General features: G+C 48.6%; 1 protein-coding gene across 2 annotated transcripts in view; it reads right to left on the bottom strand.

Moving 5' to 3' along the window:
• The window catches only part of PTP4A3 (protein tyrosine phosphatase 4A3), a 146163-nt gene that overhangs the window by 40405 nt on the left and 87108 nt on the right, over positions 1–18650 (bottom strand). The window contains exon 1 of one of the 2 annotated variants that reach the window (XM_040355192.1): positions 5858–6027. The exons of the other annotated variant lie outside the window; for it this stretch is intronic. The gene's annotated coding sequence lies outside the window, so the exon portion shown is untranslated. Of the gene's footprint in view, positions 1–5857; positions 6028–18650 lie in introns of those variants that run through there. 2 annotated transcript variants of the gene reach the window in all.

Here is an 18650-nt window from a genome sequence, read left to right as displayed (position 1 = left end):
GCCCCGTCCCTTGCTAGCCCAGCCCCGTCCCTTGCTAGCCCGTCCCTTGCTAGCACAGCCCTTGCTAGCACAGCCCCGTCCCTTGCTAGCCCAGCCCCGTCCCTTGCTAGCCCAGCCCCGTCCCTTGCTAGCCCGTCCCTTGCTAGCACAGCCCTTGCTAGCACAGCCCTTGCTAGCACAGCCCCGTCCCTTGCTAGCACAGCCCCGTCCCTTGCTAGCACAGCCCCGTCCCTTGCTAGCACAGCCCCGTCCCTTGCTAGCCCGTCCCTTGCTAGCACAGCCCCGTCCCTTGCTAGCCCGTCCCTTGCTAGCCCAGCCCCGTCCCTCGCTAGCCCATCCCTAGCCTCTACCTTCCCATCCTTTTATGTCCTATTCTATTCCCTTATTTCCTATTCTATTCCCTTATTTCCTATTCTATTCCCTTATTTCCTATTCTATTCTTGTTTTTAAATTAGAGTCAAATTTTGTTCGATTTTGGCTTTAAATTTGTTACCCTCGTGATTCGGATACATTGGAATTTCCCCCCAAAAAATTAATTCAAATTCTTAACGAAACAAACCAGACACCAGTTCAGCTTTACTTCCTTGTGGGAAACAAGCCGGGCCCCGGTGTTCAGCAGCCCTATGGGGGCCTAAGGTGGCGGTGCGTTTGTGGTTTAAACTGACTGAGCGCCTCGGATCCCCTCGCATGCGCAATCGTTCGAGAGATCCGAGAAAACCCCGAAGATTTCCTATGTGGTGACTTGATCTCTCGGCAGTCTTTTCAGCAGGGATGCAAACGACATTTCCTGGTATACAGGAAGCCTCTGGTCTAGAGAAGCCTCAGAGCGGATACAAAGACGGCGAGTAATAACACCGCGACACAAACTACAACTTACACAGCCGTGGGACGGAGAACTCGGACCGCTGCCGGTCACTGAAACACAACCCTGGAAGTGAAATCACATGAGGCAAGGACTTGCCAGCACGCTGGATGATTTATAAAGCCGATGCATCTGCTGCTCAACCCAAACAATGCCCAACACCCAACCCAAAGGTGTAATGCAAGAATAGGAAAGGGCAGGAGACATCCAGAAACAGACAGGGGGCGCCACACAATAGGGGAGACACCCTGCAACACGACCGCAGACCGCAATGTACATAAAAGGGGGGGGGGGGGCATTCCACGCTCCATTAATACAACTTTACAACAGGAAGACAAGCAACATGCAGAAATGCACGGGAGGAAAAAATAAATAATTTTCTTTAGCAGAGAACCTAGAGAATAAAATGGCGGCCTGTGTAATTTTATGTCACTTTTTGCACAGCAGTTAAAAAAAAAATTGGGAAAAAAAAATAAAAAAACAAAACAAAAAACAAACACCTCAATTTTTTTTATAATACGAATAATGTTACGCCGAGTATATAGATACCCAATACGTCGTGCATTAAAATTGCGCGCTTTCAATGGCGACAAACTACGGTACTTAAAAATCTCCGTAAGGTGATATTTAAAAATTTCTACAGGTCAACAGTTTACAGAGGTGGTCTAGTGCTAGAATTATTGCTCTCGCTCCAACGATCGTGCCGATACCTCACATGGTGTGGTGAAAACACTGTTTACATATGTGGGCGTTTCATAGGTTGAAAACAAAACACACAAACACAATTTGTGTCCATCTAGTAAATTTTTTTTATATATATATAATAAAAATTAATAATAAAACAAATAAAAACAATAATATTAATAAAAATAATGATAATAAGTTATCTTTTAATATTTTTTAATAAAAAAATATATATATTTTTGATTATTAAAAAATATTAAAAGAGAATATTATCATTTGTATTATTAAAAAATAATAATAAAAGATGATATCATTTGTATTAATATTAAAAAATAATAATAAAAGATGATAATATCATTTGTATTAATATTAAAAAATAATAATAAAAGATGATATCATTTTTATTAATATTTTTTAATATTAATAAAAATAATATTATCTTATAATAATAATAATAATAATAATAATAATAATAATAATAATAATAATAAATATATATATAAATAAATATATATATATATATACATATATACATATATACACATACACATATACACACATTTTTATTATTAAAAATAATGATAATATATTATTATCTTTTAATATTATTTTTTAATAACATTTTTTAATATATATATATATATATAAAAATGTTATTAAAAATAATAATAATAAAAATGATAATTAATTATATATATATATATACACACATACATATACACACACACACACACATATACATACACACACACATATATACAATCCTATATCCACAGTTGATCCAGAGCATGATGTACACGATCACAGGGGTGATAGATATAGATATATATAGATATATATATAGATATATATAGATATAGATATATATAGATATATAGATATATATATATATAGATATATATATATATAGATATATATATATAGATATATATATATAGATATATATATATAGATATATAGATATATAGATATAGATATAGATATATATAGATATATATATAGATATATATATAGATATATATATATATATATATATATAGATATATAGATATATAGAGAGAGAGAGAGAGAGAGAGAGAGAGAGAGAGAGAGAGAGAGAGAGAGAGAGAGAGAGAGAGAGAGAGAGAGAGAGAGAGATATATATATATATATATATATATATATATATATATATACATATATATATATAATATTAACCCCTTTACATGGGTTGAGAACTAGAAGTGACGTCATGGCGTCACATATGTCCTCCAAGGGCATAGAGATGAGTAGTGGCCATTTCCCCATTGCTTATCTCTATGGCAAGCCACCGCCATTGGTAATGTAAGGATGGGAAGGGGGGGGGGGGGGTTTCACCTCTCCCCGCCGCTTCTAAAAAGTGATCCCACCGCAGGGATACTTTTTATCTGAAAAGACTGGCACCTAAGAGAAAAGAAAAATACCGGAGATAAAGCATTTAGCTGCAGCCATCACCCCAGTACTTAACATCAAAAGTAATGAAGTAAATTTCCAGTTAGGCGGTCGGCAAGCGGTTAAAGGCTTGGACTTTGTGTGTCAGGATCTCTGTAGAGAGACCGCTGCTTCGACATGGGGAGCAAGAGTCCTTCCTTACAGCATTGTGGTAGGAAGCAAAAATCTTGCAGATTGCCGAGCTCGTGGTCTGAACCTAGCAGTGGGGAAGGTGTTGGACCTCTGTAGAGAGACTGCTGCTTACACACAGGAGCAAGAGTCCTTCATTACAGCATTGTGGCTGGAGACAAAGCTTTTCTACTGAGGCTGCAAACACTCAGATACTTTGCCCTTCATGTATTTTGATGGAACAGAACTAGGAGTTGGAATGATTTTTCTTCTTTAGTGGAAATGTTCTTCCTCCCCTCCCTCTCCAGTGCTCTATGCCGGTGACTTGTCCTTAAGGTTCCCCTAACGGGGAAGTTCCTTCAAGGACTGCGCAGGCGCAAACTTGCCGACGGAAATCTCTGAACCTCGCCCGGCATCCATGCTCATTCTTTAACATCCCTGTGGGAAAAAAGAGCCAGGAGGCCGAGCGAGCGGAGCGAGCCGTCCGAGCGACTGGCCACTTTCCTCGAAATCCACGTCACCCTGGATGCCGGCCGAGGTTCGGAGATTTCCGTCGGCAAGTTTGTGCGCCTGCGCAGTCCATGAAGGAACTTTCCCGTTAGCCGGAACCATCTCGGCAGATCAGATTGCGCCTGCGCAGGAACTTTCACGATAGCCGGAACCCGGCAGATCACCGGTATAAGTAATGGCCACACCCCCTATCACAGGAGAAAAAAGGGGCGTGTCTGACCAGGTCTGCTGGATCACAGAGCGTACTGGACAGCATGGTCAGACCCCCAGTGGACTATGAAGTCCTTTTTGTGCCAACAGGAAAGGAGGTTCTTTGATTGGCTTACACAGGGGACTGCGCTCCGGTTGGGTGTGACCACCTTCGACATCGACCCAAAGAGAAGGGGGGGGGGGGTCGCAGAGCCCGAAGAACTGTTCTGGAGTCTCATTTTGCTATAAAGCATGGCAGGAATTGGGCAAAGCCAAGAGTACCAACCTACCAAGGGACCAATCCCGTCTGTTAGAACGGGTTAAGCCAGGGATAGGCAACCTTGGCCTTCCAGCTGTGGTGAAACTACAAATCCCATCATGCCTCTGCCTCTAGGAGTCATGCCTGTGGTTGTCAGGGTCTTGCAATGCCTCATGGGACTTGTAGTTTCAAAACAGCTGGAGGGCCGAGGTTGCCTACCCCCTGGGTTAAGCTCTCCGACTGGAGTTGCCCTTAAAAGTAGCACACAACAGCAGCTAAATGACTTAGATGGGGGGGGGGGGGGGGGGGGAGGGGTACAGAGAACGCACACACGGATCGCAGCGACACGAGCTTCACTACAGGAATCGTCCCATGATACTCCGTGTCAACAACTCGCTGCTTGCCATGACAGCAGTAACCATGTTTGGTTTTATGTAGGTGCCGATGGCTCGGGATCAAGTTCCAGAACTTCAATCAATGCAGACGCGAAGGAAAATAGTTGCGTGCGCCGACACGTATCCGACGTGAACATCAAGCTATGTACAGGAGGGCCATCAACTTATAAAAAAAATAAAAATAAAATAGAACGCCACGCAAAACTTTATTGTTAAAGCCGAACTCCATGAAAAACAAAGTCGGCGCCGCATCCATTTGAACGCTGCCATTGCCAGCAATAGAACGCGACTTGTCATGCGATTTGGCCCGTCACATCGCTCCAATGTGAAGGGGGGGGTGTTAATGGAACCCGTACTCATCTGCCAACACCAAAACCAGCCTCCGCACCTCACCTTCCCGCTGTGGCGAGATTTTACAAAAAGGAGCTTTTTTCACGCATTAAAATGAACGGCCGCCTGACATGCAAACACCACCAGTACAGTGGGTAAAGTAACGCAGTGCTGAATAGCAAAAAAACATTAAAAAAATGTGCCCGGGTCATGAAGAGGGTAAAATCCTTCTGGGAGGCATTTATGGCGGCGACTGTAAAAAGGTAAAATTACCAAAAAAGCCTGTTGAGGAACGCGAGGGAGGAGCCTGGGAAGTGTTGAGGTATCAGATGCGTAAAGCAATGACGGGAAGGGAGAAAGAAGGAAGGAGGGAAGGAGAAAGAAAGAAAGAAAGAGAGAAGGAGAAAGAAAGAAAGAAAGAAAGAAAGAGAGAAGGAGAAAGAAAGAAAGAAAGAAAGAAAGAGAGAAGGAGAAAGAAAGAAAGAAAGAAAGAGAGAAGGAGAAAGAAAGAGAGAAGGAGAAAGAAAGAGAGAAGGAGAAAGAAAGAGAGAAGGAGAAAGAAAGAGAGAAGGAGAAAGAAAGAGAGAAGGAGAAAGAAAGAGAGAAGGAGAAAGAAAGAGAGAAGGAGAAAGAAAGAGAGAAGGAGAAAGAAAGAGAGAAGGAGAAAGAAAGAGAGAAGGAGAAAGAAAGAGAGAAGGAGAAAGAAAGAGAGAAGGAGAAAGAAAGAGAGAAGGAGAAAGAAAGAGAGAAGGAGAAAGAAAGAGAGAAGGAGAAAGAAAGAGAGAAGGAGAAAGAAAGAGAGAAGGAGAAAGAAAGAGAGAAGGAGAAAGAAAGAGAGAAGGAGAAAGAAAGAGAGAAGGAGAAAGAAAGAGAGAAGGAGAAAGAAAGAGAGAAGGAGAAAGAAAGAGAAGGAGAAAGAAAGAGAGAAGGAGAAAAAGAGAGAAGGAGAAACAAAGAAGAAAGAAAGAAAGAAAGAAAGAAAGAAAGAAAAAAAAAAAAAAAAAGACTTAAATATTCTTTATTATAAAAAAAAAAGAAGGAAAAACGTACCTAAAAACTGTGGGATTTCCCGTCACTGTGTGTCCTGCCAAGCGGCGATCATTGCATGCGGAACATTCCAATACAGAACAGAACATTCCGGTGGTGAAATCAGGAGGAGACCTTCGATTTATACGGCCTGATCAATGATGGGTCAGGCTGGTTTCCCCTGCAGCGGGCTCCAGCTGGATGGCTCCAGTTCTTCTCCCCAATATAGGAGGCTGAGCTCCGTCTGCAGGGAGCGCCGGCAGGAATGTGTAACCTTAGCTGTGGACACAACCGGTTCCTCTGTACCGACCGGCGTGATTTACACGGGACAATCCTACCTCAGCGGAATAGTTCCATCTCAATGTCCTGCAACATGAAAGGTCCACTAAGGTCAGCGCTACAGCCTATGTGGGCGCTATATACACTCACCGGACACTTTATTAGCTCCCCCTTGCTGGTCCCGGGTTGGACCCCCTTTATTATGTTCCCCTTGCTAGTCCCGGGTTGGACCCCCTTTATTAGGTCCCCCTTGCTAGTCCCGGGTTGGACCCCCTTTATTAGGTCCCCCTGGCTAGTCCTGGGTTGGACCCCCTTTATTAGGTCCCCCTTGCTAGTCCCGGGTTGGACCCCCTTTATTAGGTCCCCCTTGCTAGTCCCGGGTTGGACCCCCTTTATTAGGTCCCCCTGGCTAGTCCCGGGTTGGACCCCCTTTATTAGGTCCCCCTTGCTAGTCCCGGGTTGGACCCCCTTTATTAGGTCCCCCTTGCTAGTCCCGGGTTGGACCCCCTTTATTAGGTCCCCCTTGCTAGTCCCGGGTTGGACCCCCTTTATTAGGTCCCCCTTGCTAGTCCCGGGTTGGACCCCTTTTATTAGGCCCCCCTTGCTAGTCCCGGGTTGGACCCCCTTTATTGGGTCCCCCTTGCTAGTCCCGGGTTGGACCCCCTTTGGCCCTCATTCTTGGTGAAATAGATACAACAAGGTGTTGGAAACGTTCCTCAGAGATTTTCTTCCATAGTGACCTGATGACATCACACAGTTGCTGCACGTCCATGACGCCAATCCTCCCGTTCCACCACATCCCAAAGGGTCTCTATTGGATGAGATGTGGGGAGGCCATTGGAGGACAGGGACCTCATTGTCCAGTGGTAAGAGAATTGGAGATTTGGCTCAATAAAAAAGGGATTGAGACCAATAATAAAGAAAAACCAGTACCAGGCCGCCCGATGTGTGCGGTGAACGCACCGCTGAGCCCGATGAGAGAAGCTGGCAGAGAGCGGGCGCTGGCAAATGGCCTTACAATGAGAGAGCGGTGGGTGCCAAACACCGCCAGGAGGATCAATCCCGGCACGGTCTGATGGCTCGGCGGTGTCCGCCCTCTCGCCACACGGCTGATGCGAGAATTTTTGGCCGATTAAAGTTAGTTTGCAAGTCTGAATAAATGGCCGAAATTTCACATTATAAGGCAAAAGGATTAGATTTACATTTAGAAACATAAATTACATGAAATCTCCTCTCCTTCCCTCCCCACATCTCTCTCCCTACCTACATCTCTCTCCCTACCTACATCTCTCTCCCTACCTACATCTCTCTCTCTCTCTCTCTCCCTACCTACATCTCTCTCTCTCTCTCCCTACCTACATCTCTCTCCCTACCTACATCTCTCTCTCTCCCTACCTACATCTCTCTCTCTCTCTCTCTCTCTCTCTCTCCCTACCTACATCTCTCTCTCTCTCTCTCTCTCTCTCCCTACCTACATCTCTCTCTCTCTCCCTACATCTCTCTCTCTCTACATCTCTCTCTCTCTCTCTCTACATCTCTCTCTCCCTACCTACATCTCTCTCTCTCTCTCTCCCTACCTACATCTCTCTCTCTCTCCCTACATCTCTCTCTCTCTCTCCCTACATCTCTCTCTCTCTCTCTCTCTCTCTCTCTCTCTACATCTCTCTCTCTCTCTCTCTCTCTCTCTCCCTACCTACATCTCTCTCTCTCTCCCTACCTACATCTCTCTCTCTCTCCCTACATCTCTCTCTCTACATCTCTCTCTCTCTCTCTCTCTCTCTACATCTCTCTCTCCCTACCTACATCTCTCTCTCTCTCTCTTTTCTCTCTCTCTCTCCCTACATCTCTCTCTCTACATCTCTCTCTCTCTACATCTCTCTCTACATCTCTCTCTCCCTACCTACATCTCTCTCTCTCTCTCTCTCTCTCTCTCCCTACCTACATCTCTCTCTCTCTCTCTCCCTACCTACATCTCTCTCTCTCTCTCTACCTACATCTCTCTCTCAATTCAATTCAAATAAGCTTTATTGGCAGGACCAAATACAAGTTAGCATTGCCAAAGCAAGGAAAAGGGGAAGGGGGTAATATAAAGGGGAAGGGGGGTAATATAAAGGGGAATGGAGATAAGTCTGTGAAAGTCCTCAGGTTTTTCATGTCCCTCTCAGTCTGTGACACGCTGTCACATATTGGGCGGCTATCTTCACCATTGGCTCCTCTTCTCCCAGTAGAATTTGGAGTTTCCTCTTCTCTTCTGTAGAGTTGAAGTCCGGGATGAGAGCGGAGAGTCTCTGGAAGTGAGTGTCCCTCACTGATGAATACTTAGGGCAATGTAGCAGGAAGTGTTCCTCATCTTCCGGGACCCCCTGGTTACATTGCTGGCACAGTCTACTCTCCCTAGGCTTGTAGGTCTGTCTGTGCCGCCCTAATTCCATTTCCAGGCTGTGGGCGCTCAGTCTGTACAGGCTCATTGTCTGTCTTTCTTTGGGGTCTTGTAGCACCTCCAGGTACGGGGCCAGTTTGTATTCTCTCTGCAGTGACTGGTAAATCAATAGTTTTTTGGAGTTTTTTATTTCGTGTCTCCATTCTTCAACATGTTTTTCTTTGGAGTTATAAGTTATGATTTTTATTTGAGATTTTGTCAGGCCAAATTGTTGAGAGTTTTGGGGAGACAAGGTGATTATAAGTTGTTGTAGGCCACACGGCTTGGACTGGTTCTTACTGTCCAGTAAGGCTTGATGGTGGTAGGAGTTGGGACTGCTGTTTTGTAGGTGGTCCCAGTATGATAGCGCCCTCTTCTGTACTGCAAGAAGTAAGGAAAATCTGCCCAACTCGGACCGGCAAGCACTGTGGGAGGAGCTCCGATGGACTTGGAGGAGGTGCTTGCAAAATTCCAGATGGAATATTTCTGTTGGGCTGGGGTCCCATTTGGATTGGTCTGGGTAGGTGACAGGACCCCAAACTTCACTGCCATAAAGAAGGATTGGGGCGATGACGCTATCAAATATTCTGATCCAGACTCTCACGGGTGGTTTTAGGTGGTACAGCCGTCTCCTGATGGCATAGTAGGCTCTGCATGCCTTGTCTTTTAGTGCCTCTATCTCTCCCTACCTACATCTCTCTCTCTCTCTCCCTACCTACATCTCTCTCTCTCCCTACCTACATCTCTCTCTCTCTCTCCCTACCTACATCTCTCTCTCTCTCTCCCTACCTACATCTCTCTCTCTCTCTCTCCCTACCTACATCTCTCTCTCTCTCTCTCTCTCTCCCTACCTACATCTCTCTCTCTCTCTCTCTCTCCCTACCTACATCTCTCTCTCTCTCTCCCTACCTACATCTCTCTCTCTCTCTCCCTACCTACATCTCTCCCTCTCTCTCCCTACCTACATCTCTCCCTCTCTCTCCCTACCTACATCTCTCTCTCTCTCTCCCTACCTACATCTCTCTCTCTCTCTCCCTACCTACATCTCTCTCTCTCTCCCTACCTACATCTCTCTCTCTCTCCCTACCTACATCTCTCTCTCTCTCCCTACCTACATCTCTCTCTCTCTCCCTACCTACATCTCTCTCTCTCTCTCCCTACCTACATCTCTCTCTCTCTCTCCCTACCTACATCTCTCTCTCTCTCCCTACCTACATCTCTCTCTCTCCTTACCTACATCTCTCTCCCTACCTACATCTCTCTCTCTCCCTACCTACATCTCTCTCCCCCCCCCCTCTACATCTCTCTCTCTCTCCCCCCCCTCTACATCTCTCTCTCCCCCCCTCTACATCTCTCTCTCTCTCCCCCCCTCTACATCTCTCTCTCTCTCCCCCCCCCTCTACATCTCTCTCTCCCCCCCTCTACATCTCTCTCTCTCCCCCTCTACATCTACATCTCTCTCTCTCTCCCCCTCTACATCTACATCTCTCTCTCTCTCTCTCCCCTCTACATCTACATCTCTCTCTCTCTCTCCCCCCCTCTACATCTACATCTCTCCCCCTCTACATCTACATCTCTCCCCCCCCCTCTACATCTCTCTCTCCCCCCCTCTACATCTCTCTCTCCCCCCCTCTACATCTCTCTCTCCCCCCCTCTACATCTCTCTCTCCCCCCCTCTACATCTACATCTCTCTCTCTCTCCCCCTCTACATCTACATCTCTCTCTCTCTCCCCCCCCTCTACATCTACATCTCTCTCTCTCTCCCCCTCTACATCTCTCTCTCTCTCCCCCTCTACATCTCTCTCTCTCTCCCCCTCTACATCTCTCTCTCTCCCCCTCTACATCTACATCTCTCTCTCTCTCCCCCTCTACATCTACATCTCTCTCTCTCTCCCCCTCTACATCTACATCTCTCTCTCTCTCCCCCTCTACATCTACATCTCTCTCTCTCTCTCTCCCCCTCTACATCTACATCTCTCCCCCTCTACATCTACATCTCTCCCCTCTACATCTACATCTCTCCCCCTCTACATCTACATCTCTCCCCCTCTACATCTACATCTCTCCCCCTCTACATCTCTCCCCCTCTACATCTACATCTACATCTCTCTCTCCCCCTCCCCCTCTACATCTCTCTCCCTATATCTCCCTCTTGCCCCCCCCTATATCTCCCTCTCGCCCCCCCCCTATATCTCCCTCTCCCCCCCCCCCTATATCTCCCTCTTGCCCCCCCCCTATATCTCCCTCTTGCCCCCCCCCTATATCTCCCTCTTGCCCCCCCCCCCTATATCTCCCTCTCGCCCCCCCCCTATATCTCCCTCTTGCCCCCCCCCCTATATCTCCCTCTTGCCCCCCCCCCCCTATATCTCCCTCTTCCCCCCCCCCTATATCTCCCTCTTGCCCCCCCCCCCTATATCTCCCTCTCGCCCCCCCCCCTATATCTCCCTCTTGCCCCCCCCCTATATCTCCCTCTTGCCCCCCCCTATATCTCCCTCTTGCCCCCCCCCCCTATATCTCCCTCTTGCCCCCCCCCCTATATCTCCCTCTTGCCCCCCCCCCTATATCTCCCTCTTGCCCCCCCCCCCTATATCTCCCTCTTGCCCCCCCCCCTATATCTCCCTCTTGCCCCCCCCCCCTATATCTCCCTCTTCCCCCCCCCCCTATATCTCCCTCTTGCCCCCCCCCCTATATCTCCCTCTTGCCCCCCCCCTATATCTCCCTCTTGCCCCCCCCTATATCTCCCTCTTGCCCCCCCCTATATCTCCCTCTTGCCCCCCCCCTATATCTCTCCTCTCTCTCTCAGATTTATGAACACTGCCAAGCACCAGGAATTACACAACTGGGTCGTCTACTCGCCAGAATCTCAATGAGGGAAGTAGATCCCGACATTGGAAGATGCCTAAACAAAAGATGGTGCCGTTGTTCTGGAGAGAGGTATACAAATTTGTTGGACCAAAAATGTAACCAGGACAAAACCCATAACTGAGATTTCAGCTTTAACCACTTCAATACCGGACACTTATCCCCCTTCCTGCCCAGGACAATTCTCAGCTTTCAGCGCTGTCACACTTTGATGATAGACAATTACTCAGTCATGCTACACCAACACATTTGATATTTTTTTTTCACACCAATAGAGCTTTCTTTTAGTGGTATTTTATCACTGCTGTTTTTTCCCTCTCTCTAATAAAAAAAAAGGTTGGGGGGGGGGGGTGATTTATTTTAGTTTCGGTTATAACATTTTGTAAAATGTTTCTCCTTTACCAATGTGCACTGATGAGGCGGCACCAATAGGCAGCACTCGTGGGCACTGATGAGATGAGGAGGTACCAAAAGGCAGCACCGATGAGGAGGCTCCAATAGGCAGCACTCATGGGCACTGATAAGAAAGGCATCAATATGCAGCACTGATGGGCAGTTCTAGGTGGCACTGATGGGCACTGATGAGGGGGCACCAATATGCAGCACTGATGAGGGGGCACCAATATGCAGCACTGATGAGGGGGCACCAATATGCAGCACTGATGAGGGGGCACCAATATGCAGCAATGATGGGAGGCACCAATATGCAGCAATGATGGGAGGCACCAATATGCAGCACTCATGGGAGGCACCAATATGCAGCACTCATGGGAGGCACCAATATGCAGCACTCATGGGAGGTACCAATAGGCAGCACAGATGAGGCGGCACCAATAGGCAGCACAGATGAGGCGGCACCAATAGGCAGCACTCGTGGGCACTGATGGGATGAGGAGGTACCAATAGGCAGCACAGATGAGGCGGCACCAATAGGCAGCACTCGTGGGCACTGATGGGATGAGGAGGTACCAATAGGCAGCACAGATGAGGCGGCACCAATAGGCAGCACTCGTGGGCACTGATGGGATGAGGAGGTACCAATAGGCAGCACTCATGGGCAGCACCAATAGGCAGCACTCATGGGCAGTTATAGGTGGGCACTTATGAGGCATGCGTGAGGAAAGGAATGCCGATAACCGGCATTTGTTTGCGTGTGATTGGACACATCTGTTCACATGTGTAAAAAGTCTCGTCATCGGCCCTTTACCGAGATCAGTGATGTGCCACGTCCCAGGGACAGAGCGCATCGTCGTGCCACGTGCTGAGAGCAGGACGACGTCATTTGAACGAGAGAGCCTCCCACCCATGGTTTGATAATACGGCGGATGGAGGGGCAGAAAAAAATAAAATAAAAAATTCCTGCCACGAAGGACCTTCTGTTACAAGGTGACAACGCGCTGCTGGTCGTCCAATTGTGCTCCTGTGTTGTCACTCGAGCTTCCAATGGCCATTTCCTCGCACATTACACAGGAACGGCCCAGAGCCGTCATCAGGAAACCTGCCCTGAGAAATGCCAGGCAGCCATTGCTGGAGTGAATGTAGACGGGAAGTGACTGCAGGGAATCTGCAGCACTAAGATGCAACAAAGGATAGAAAGAAAAAAAAAAAGCGTTGAGTGTTTATAAAATCGGAAAAAAAATAATAATAATATACACCGCATTTTACCAAACCTCATTTGAGTTCAGGTTTCTATCCACTTTCTAGGAAAGCCTTGCGACACATCTGAGCCACTTACGCCTGAGCAGAACACGCCTGGCGCTGATGGATTATCGCCGTCACGACGCGTATCAAATGACAGATGCCACAAATCATTGTTTTTAACCCCCTCTGGTCCTGAACCATGTCCTGCCATGGCAGAGGGAACCGACGATACTTTCCAGGTGGTAAGATTGATGAGGACATTAAAAAACATGGCAGAACGAAACCCACCTTCTGTTCAATAAGTCATTACCAGGAAAATACTACAGCCTGCCGCTTCATTACACTCCACAGAGGAAGAAATGTTCACTTCAAGCTAAAGATCTCAGGAAGAATTGTTTTATTTTTTGGCTTCTATATAGAACTTTACACCATAATGAGCTCAAAGGCAGCATAGAAGATAGGACTTGACCCAGGGGGGGTAGAGTGGGCACGTAGTCTTAAGGATAGAGTGAAGTTGTAGATGAGGGATCACCAGCAGGAGGAAGGAGGTCCTGATCCCTCTATATAGATCTTCATATCACTAGAGGGGTCACCAGCAGGAGGAAGGAGGTCCGGATCCCTCTATATAGATCTTCATATCACTAGAGGGATCACCAGCAGGAGGAAGGAGGTCCTGATTCCTCTATATAGATCTTTATATCACTAGAGGGGTCACCAGCAGGGGGAAGGAGGTCCTGATTCCTCTATAGCGATCTTTATATCACTAGAGGGGTCACCAGCAGGAGGAAGGAGGTCCTGATTCTTCTATATAGATCTTTATATCACTAGAGGGGTCACCAGCAGGAGGAAGGAGGTCCCAATTTCTCTATATAAATCTTTATATCTCTAGAGGGGTCACCAGCAGGAGGAAGGAGGTCCTGATTCCTCTATATAGATCTTTATATCACTAGAGGGATCACCAGCAGGAGGAAGGAGGTCCTGATTCCTCTATATAGATCTTTATATCACTAGAGGGGTCACCAGCAGGAGTAAGGAGGTCCTGATTCCTCTATATAGATCTTTATATCACTAGAGGGGTCACCAGCAGGAGGAAGGAGGTCCCGATTCCTCTGTATAGATCTCATCACTAGAGGGATCACCAGCAGGAGGAAGGAGGTCCCGATTCCTCTGTATAGATCTCATCACTAGAGGGATCACCAGCAGGAGGAAGGAGGTCCCGATTCCTCTGTATAGATCTCATCACTAGAGGGATCACCAGCAGGAGGAAGGAGGTCCTCATCCACCAGTTTGGGGCTGCACATGCCTAGCATACATATGTAAACCCAACCAACATGACAGTAGATAAACCAATGATAAGGACCCATGTAGGGGGTAGGATTAGGAAAATACAAATCAATGGCCAATCCACATCCCCCATCACCAGAACATGTCGGATGGAGTGTCAGTTATTTTTTCTATGGAGCAGAGAAGACGGCGCTGCAGATAGATGATGATCTCACATCCCATGCTGGGAACTGAGGCAGGTGTTTGTAGATTCCATCAGACACACACACGGAGTGGGGCCCCCCCCGACACCCGCAATGCCTCAGGGGCCGCCAACGATCCCTCACCGCTAACAGCGCGCAGCACACTGGGGAGCTCCAGCCACGCTCGGTTCATGTAAACAAAAAACATTTAAAGTCACGGGGTTGTCACATACGGAAAAACTGCGTCCTTAACCATTTGCCACCCAGGCCAATTCTGACATTTCTCTCCTACATGTAAATATTTTTTTGCTAGAAAATTACATAGAACCCCCAAACACTATATGTTTAGCAGAGACCCTAGAGAATACAATGGCAGTCGTTGCAACTTTATCTAGCACGGTATTTACGCAGCAATTTTTCAATCGCAATTTTTTGGGGGGGGGGGGGGATAAAACTGTTGCATGCTTTAAAAAATAAAATAAAACAGTAAAGTTAGCCCAATTTTTTTCTATAAATGTGAAAGATGAAGTCGCGCCGAGTAAATCGATACCTTACACGTCGCGCTTCAAAATTGCGCACGCTCGTGGAATGGCGCCAAACTTCGCTGTGGGGCCAATAAGACCCCACATCTCACCTCTAGGCTGGGAAGCAAAAAAATAAAAATCCTGGGTTCCCCTTCCGAGGCGGCGCAGCTTTTTTTTTAATGCAGAGGCCGGGCGTGACATAACATCGCGCCCGGCCTCCAACGATCATGGAGACTCCAGCGACCATCAGGTCCGCCACAAATCTTTATCGTCAACATCCGGGGCCGGTGAGTCAGTAAAAGCACCAGAGGGCAGCGGGATGGGGGCCAAGCCATAATATATATAGTAGGTGGAGTCTACTGGGCTCCTCCCACAGCTCTGCTCAGCACAGTGATGTCACAGCTCCTATTACAAGGTAATACAGTGAAACCTCGGAATGCGAGTAACGCGGGTCAACGAGCATTTTGCAATACATGCATTGTTTTTTAAATCCTGACTTTGCAAGTGTTGTCGCAAAACGAGTAGGATTCAAGCCACATCAATGTGCAGTACTGTGTTTGGCCTGAGGTGGGTGGTGCCCCGGAGCCGAGCCATTCGGAAATGCTGGAAAAAAAAAAAAAACACACCCTCAGAAATACTCAGTTTCCGAGCCTTGCCAAGGTTTTCCCGAGTTTAGCTGAGCTGTCCCCGGGCCTTTGAGTGTTTCCGAGGCTCTCCAGCGCCCCCCTCACCTCTGGCCACATGCGGTATTGCATGCCACTGAAGTCAATGTGGATTAAATTATTTTCATTTCCATTGAATTCTATGGGGAAACTCGCTTTGATATGCGAGTGCTTTGGATTACGAGCATTCTCCTGCAACGGATTATACTCGTAATCCGAGGTTTCACTGCATCTCCTTTAGAGCTACCATCAACTATTAGACTGCATACCGATTGGATAGTGTAGGTGTGACCTCCTATTATATTAGTCGAAGGTTGTGCAATCAGATTGTATAGTGTATGGCCACCTTTATTGTTCCTGGGTTGCCAGTAGGGTTGTCCGGATACCACTTTTTTAGGACCGAGTACAAGTACCGATACTTTTTTTCAAGTGTCCTCAAATGCAGCCATGTCCCCCCCCCATATATGCAGCCATGTCCCCCCCCACATATGCAGCCATGTCCCCCCCCACATATGCAGCCATGTCCCCCCACATATGCAGCCATGTCCCCCCACATATGCAGCCATGTCCCCCCACATATGCAGCCATGTCCCCCCACATATGCAGCCATGTCCCCCCCCACATATGCAGCCATGTCCCCCCCCACATATGCAGCCATGTCCCCCCCCACATATGCAGCCATGTCCCCCCCCACATATGCAGCCATGTCCCCCCCCACATATGCAGCCATGTCCCCCCCACATATGCAGCCATGTCCCCCCCACATATGCAGCCATGTCCCCCCCACATATGCAGCCATGTCCCCCCCACATATGCAGCCATGTCCCCCCCACATATGCAGCCATGTCCCCCCCACATATGCAGCCATGTCCCCCCCACATATGCAGCCATGTATGCAGCCTCGGGATTGCAGCCTCGGGATTGGACAGATAACCCGTCCAATCCAGAGCAAGGGGGAGTGTCTATACGCGGCGGGAAACACTACAGCTATTCAAATGAAAGCTGTAATGTTCCCCGCCCGTATTAACCAAGCGGCGGCGTTGCGGCGGCGGGGGGGGGGGGGGGGGGCTGAGTATTCGGCCAGGCATCGGGGGCATTTGCGGGAGTACAAGTACTCCCGCAAATACTCGGTATCGGTCCCGATACTAGTATCGGTACAACCCTAGTTGCCAGTCCCCGTTAGGGTTGGCCATGGTGCGGCTTCCTTAGAACCCTGCAAGCCAAAAGAACCACCACGGAAGGCGGGGCCAGCAGAGGACCAGATGAACCTGCAGGAAAGGAGAGCTCTGAAACATGCACGGGCAACATTTGATGCAAGTCCAGACGTCAAATGGACGTCTGGACTTTAAGTTGAGAAAAATCATTTTCTGAGGAATCCCCTCTGAACGAAAGTTTTCCGAAGCGATATTGATTGCCTTGAATTGTTCCGCCAGGCCCGGGGCCCCCTTCCTACGCCCCCATCGGGGCGTCTCTACGCAGCTGCGTCTGGTCTGGCTGAACTTTAGCCGGGAGTCATCTGAGGACAGGAGATGGCGGCATTCAGGTTCCTGCGTGCCGAGACGTTTTACGACTTTCCCAGGTTCAACGTTTTCTTCATCTCAGCAGGGAACCTCCGGAGAACAAACTTTTTTTTTCCTACATCCATCCTGATTGGTCGATAAGCCATCTCCATGGGACTTCTAGAGAGAAGGGGGAGGTCTCTGGAATGCTGTAGAAGTTGCTCCAAAGTACGGACTGTTGCTGAGGATCTGCAATGTATATATTGAGAATATAAAAGGGAGGAGGACAGTCCCCAACACCACCATGAAATCAAAGCACGCAGATGTGGTCAGGAGGTTCCATTGCGCTACAAAATATTCGAGACTGGAAGACGTGAGATCCAAAGAGGATCTGGCAGTGTAGGTGCCGGACACAACGGTTGCTGATCTCCTTGGATTTCCAAGTGCAACTCCACACCTGGAAGATCTTCGGTGGAAGCAGAAAATCACTGGAGTAGTCGGCACCGTTCCGGGTCCTGGGCTAAGCAGCTGCATTGCCACATAGTGAAAACAGGGGGCGCTCACTCAGCACGGGTTCCAATCACAGAACACCTTTCATTTTTCTCAATGAAGGGCAAAGTTTTCCGATTGGATGAGGTCGAGACAGACATCCACCTGCCTACCGCTCCATCTTGTCCAATAAGAGACTATTCTCTGTGAGCCAACTTCCCCCTCTGTTGGGGCAAGAAAAAGGCAAGGGGGGGGGCCCCGGACGCACACCCCCCCCCCGGGGCAAAGACGAAGGGGGCCCGGACACACCCCCCCCCCTCGGGGCAAAGGGTGACCGGACGCACCCCCCCCCTCGGGGCAAAGGGGGACCGGACGCACCCCCCCCCCCCTCGGGGCAAAGGGGGACCGGACGCACCCCCCCCCTCGGGGCAAAGGGGGACCGGACGCACACCCCCCCCCTCGGGGCAAAGGGGGACCGGACGCACACCCCCCCCCTCGGGGCAAAGGGGGCCCGGACGCACACCCCCCCCGGGGCAAAGGGGGCCCGGACGCACACCCCCCTCGGGGCAAAGGGGGCCCAGACGCACACCCCCCTCGGGGCAAAGGGGGCCCGGACGCACACCCCCCTCGGGGCAAAGGGGGCCCGGACGCACACCCCCCTCGGGGCAAAGGGGAAGGGGGACCGGACGCACCCCCCTCAATGCAAAGAGGAAGGGGGCCCGGACGCACCCCCCCTTTGGGGCAAAGAGGAAGGGGGCCCGGATGCATCCCCCTTGGGGCAAAGAGGAAGGGGGCCCGGACGCACCTCCAGCTTCCTCTGGTAATAAGGAGAGCCCTAGACACCCCCCCCTCCCAGGCCAAAGAGAGAAGTCATCCCTGGTTTGGAGGACTGGTAACTAGACATTCTATCACATAGGGGTGATTGTGATAGCAATTCAATTAGATACAAAAAATATATAATGCAACAGAAAAAAT

Source organism: Rana temporaria, chromosome 5 (assembly GCF_905171775.1).
Source record: "Rana temporaria chromosome 5, aRanTem1.1, whole genome shotgun sequence".
Taxonomy (NCBI): domain Eukaryota; kingdom Metazoa; phylum Chordata; class Amphibia; order Anura; family Ranidae; genus Rana; species Rana temporaria.
The sequence above is the reverse complement of the archived record's forward strand: the minus strand, read 5'-3'. Positions and strand labels throughout refer to the sequence as shown.